At 45.6% G+C, this 4,359-nt stretch overlaps 1 long non-coding RNA gene across 1 annotated transcript; it reads right to left on the bottom strand.

The window, feature by feature from the left end:
- Positions 1 to 744: 744 nt before the first annotated feature.
- LOC123647470 lies at positions 745 to 3,800 on the bottom strand. The gene is made up of 2 exons (XR_006738242.1): positions 1,856 to 3,800; positions 745 to 1,382 (listed from the first exon to the last, which is right to left on the bottom strand). It is a non-coding gene; the product is annotated as an uncharacterized LOC123647470 (long non-coding RNA).
- Between the last annotated feature and the right edge of the window lie 559 nt (positions 3,801 to 4,359).

The following is a 4,359-nucleotide window of genomic DNA, read 5'->3' on the forward strand; positions in this document are numbered from 1 at the left end:
GCAGAAGCAATGGTAGCCAACTGGAGGGTCCTACCACTCTCAGTCCATGCTGCTGTGTTCAGAACAGGCTGCTGCCTCCATGGCATGTTTTAAAGAGCCCCCTGGACCCAGCTGGTGACCCTGAGCCTGAGACATGTCTTAGGTCACTATTAGCAAGGAGTGCCTTCGTGGGAAGCACTGCCATCCTGCTATAAAATGCGAATGATTCAGCGCAGAGGATCCATGTTAAGTCCCTGACGCCTCAGTGTGGGTTGATCAGTCAGTTTTTTCTGGTGTCCCACTATGCTCCATGTCCCTTCTGATTAACACATTTGTTTTTTTTTGGAGACAGAGTCTCGCTCTGTTGCTTGGGCTAGAGTGCCGTGCTGTCAGCCTAGCTCACAGCAACCTCAAACTCCTGGGCTCAAGTGTTCCTCCTGCCTCAGCCTCCCAAGTAGCTGGGACTACAGGCATGTGCCATCATGCTTGGCTAATTTTTTCTATATATAGTTTTAGTTTCCAGCTAATTTCTTTCTATTTTTAGGTAGAGATGGGGTCTCGCTCTTGCTCAGGTTGGTCTTGAACTCCTGACCTCGAGCGATCCTCCCGCCTTGGCCTCCCAGAGTGCTAGGATTACAGGCGTGAGCCACTGCACTCGGCCTGACTAACCCATTTGTAACTGCAGGGGAGGACAAATAGCTTTTCCTCACCCATCTTAGGCTCGTGGCTGAGGCCCCTCTAACAAAAGGCAGATTAACAAGAAACAAGCATATGAATATATTTAATATAAGTTTTACGGGACGTGGGAGCCTTCACAAGGAAATGAAGTCCTGAAGAAACAGTTAAATCTATGTTTTCTGGCAGGTTTGATGGAGAGTGCACAGTCATGGAGAAGTGTGATAGGGCAAAGAGTATGGTCTAGTGGTAATAAACTGGGGGAACTTAGCAAGGCCTGTTTGCTCAGACTCTTCTCTGTGTCCTGTGTCTGCAGAGATAAGGATGCTCCTTTCTTCGGGATACAGGAAGCATCCCATGACCCGCTTCAGGGGAAAGTCAGAGAATCCTTCCTGGGTTTGACCACCTGCCTCAGGAAAGAAGGGTGGAGGAAGGTCAGAGAGACTTTCCTGCTTCTGTAGTTTTCTCAAATATCTTCAGCTTAAACTATACAATAGGCCAAGGTGCCATATTGTGGGGTAGCACATCCTGAGCCCCGTCATGGCTGTTTGTTTTGCTCTGTCAGTCCTCATCTGCAGGCTGGTTGTGCTTCCTGCCTTTGCACATCCTGGAGGAGCCCTCATTCATCCTCTGCGTCCTCCCACAGCCTGTAGTTCAGTTCTTTGTCCTTGAAAGCACTCTGTGTGCTTCTGCTGTCTTGAATCGAACATTTGGAAGGAGCCAGAAACCTTGGAAGAGAAACCAAAAGCACATCAAGGTGGTGGAGTCGAGTGTTTGAGAGCACAGGAACCAAACAGGTCTGGACTTGAATCCTGTCTCCGTCACTTACTAGCTATGTACGCTTGGGCAACATACCTAACCTTTCTAAGCCTCAGTTTGCTCAACTGTAAAATAAGGTTAGTGATAAAGTCTGTATCATAAGATCGGTGTGAGGATAAAATGAGCTGTACTTGGCACCATGCAAATACCTGCCAAACATTGGCCACTATTAACATTGTTATTAAGAATAAAATAAGAAAGGAGCTTGGCGGACAACTGGCATCTCCTCAGAATTAACGTGAATTGTGGAGCAACAGGACTAGGGGTCAAAAGACCTGAACTGAGAGCCATCCCCTCTTTTTAAAATTTAGACAAGTCACATCATTTCCTTAAACTTCCTTTCCACTGGTGTAAAACTGCATGATAATAATATAATGCTTACGTCACAGCGTTACTGGGAGGACGAAATGCAATAACGCATGCAAAGATGCTCTGCAAACCACAAAGGACCACGTAAGTGATTACAGCTCACACCCAGTTCTCAACATTTTCTGAGACTGGTCCTGGTGAGTTGAAAAAGAATAAATAGATTCTCTAAGAATAGACATGGAAGAAAACGAGGCTCGATTCTCATGCTTTTAATCCAGCAGCTCAATAACGTCCAGGCCAAAGGATGATCTCCATAGGGAGTGAGGAAAAGGGACAGCTGTCACGGGGCTGACTGTGTTCCTAAATGACACTTTCTTTTGCTACAGCAACTGCCTACTGTTTACCTACCATATAATCTCACATTGCCTCAGGAGACATCCTAACATTAGTTAAAGTTATTGACTTTCATAAAAGATGATCTTCATAAAAGATGGACTAATATCACAGGGCAAAAAAAAAAAGTGCAAAAAATATGGTGCGTGTTTCTACCCTTGAGGTGCCTTTATTCTTGGCTCTCAGTTTTTTTAATGGTTAACTTTTTTTAATATGGCATTTTGGGTGACACTTTTCTGGTATTTTATTGTTCATGGGTTCTCCATCCTCTGCTGATTTTGCTAACTTACCATCTGTTTTCCATTGCTACCCTAAATAAGCATTTCTAATTTGAAAACCAAAGACAAGGAACAGCTACACCTGCAAGGAGGAGGGGAGACTCAGGGTCAAAACATGACTTACCACCTGTAAGCAGGCCCAGGACAGCTCCTACCAAGGTGGAAGTTCTCTCTGTGTCCTGAGCTACGAGTTCTCCTCCCCCTCCATCCCAGGGCTGCCCTCAGAACCACCACTGACACAAGCTGCCTGCCGCTCACATTAAGACACAGGTGACTTAGGACAGCTTAAAATGCAGTCCTCCAGCATACTGATCTTTTAGGAACAATCAAAATTTAGCCACAGGAAAGTTCTAGTATTACTAGTAGAATTCCAGGCTTCGCTCAAGAGGTATTATGGGGAACAGGTAGAAAATAATGTTTACAGTAATATTTGGCATAGCAGTGCAAAATCTTTAAATGACTTTCTACTCCCTTAATCTCTGCCCACTAGAAAGAAATTGGAACCAACTGTATCTGCACAGGTTAGAAGTGAGCCAGGATGGGGCGGCCAAAGAGAATTTGTGAAAGTGTGAGGAGTGCCACTCCTCTGGAATTTTCTACATGCTTGGGGAGGTTAGAGGATTAAAACAAAGGGAAGTGAGGCAACCTAGAGATTAGGAATGTTCTCTGCCCTTGAAATGGCTCTGAGGAGGAGTGTCTCGGAGTCTGGGCGTGTGCAAACCACGCGTTATGATAACGAGAGCCGGTTCTTAGAGCATCTCCTCCCCGCTAACTTCATTTATCCCAAATTAGAAAACAAATTAAGAACAAGAAAGGAAAATTTTAAGTTACTCATCTAAATCCACAAATCTAAAAACTCCACGTGTGTGATAGTACATTTCACCAACAAAATAGCAGTGTGAATTTATTTTAGTCCCTGGTAAGCATTCAGACACAAGAACCTGTGGCAGTGTCATGAAAGACATGGGTACTTAAATGTATGGGACAGGCAAATTGGGAAATGGAGTTTCTTAAGTGACTAAAAAAGAAAAGTAATCCTGAGCCAAAGTGAACTCTATCAGCTAGGTGGACCTAGTCACCCTTTGTGGGGCTCTAGACACATAAAGAAATGACTAGATGAAGAGGGAGCCAGGGTAACACATCATAAGGAGGCAAGCACATTCCTGAAATACATTGGAAATCTGCCATCAGTGGCGTTGGGTCTCCACACCCAACTCCTGACACACTGGGGAAAGGTGCCTTTGTCCTGCTGGGCCCAGCTTTGCCCTCAATCAAAGTAAATATTAGATAATTTTTTTTTTTTTGAGATAGGGTCTCTCTCTGTCGCCCAGGCTAAAGTAGAGTGGCATGATCATAGCTCACTGCAACCTCAGACTCTTGGGCTCAAGTGATCCTCTGGCCTCAGCCCCCAGAATACCTGGGACTACAGGCACATGCCACCATGCCTGGCTAATTTTAAATTTTTTTTTATAGAGACAGGGTCTTGCTATGTTGCTCAGACTGGTCTTGAACTCCTGGGCTCAAGCAATCCTCCTGCCTGGGCTGCCCAAAGTGCTGGGATTATAGGCGTGAACCACCACACCCAGCCTAGACAAATATTTGAAGAATATTATTTCAAGGAGGTGGCAAGTTATTTGCCTGCTTGGAGCACCTGTCTTCATTTGAGATGCCTCTTTAAACCCAATAGTTTTTCAAACCAAGGGCACAGAGGAAAGGTGCAGCCCCAGGACTACCAACCTTGGGAAGGGGTAAAAGCGTCCTTCTCGCCTTCACCCTGTAACACAGGGGCCCGTGCCCTTGGGCTGCCCGGGGTCAGGAAAAGGGTGGGTGAGACAGAGAGAAGAGAAGGGGAGCGAAGCTGTCTGTCCACCCCCAACCCTAATACTGTCTCAGTTATGCTTCGTGG

Source organism: Lemur catta, chromosome 11 (genome assembly GCF_020740605.2).
Source record: "Lemur catta isolate mLemCat1 chromosome 11, mLemCat1.pri, whole genome shotgun sequence".
In the NCBI taxonomy this organism is placed as follows: domain Eukaryota; kingdom Metazoa; phylum Chordata; class Mammalia; order Primates; family Lemuridae; genus Lemur; species Lemur catta.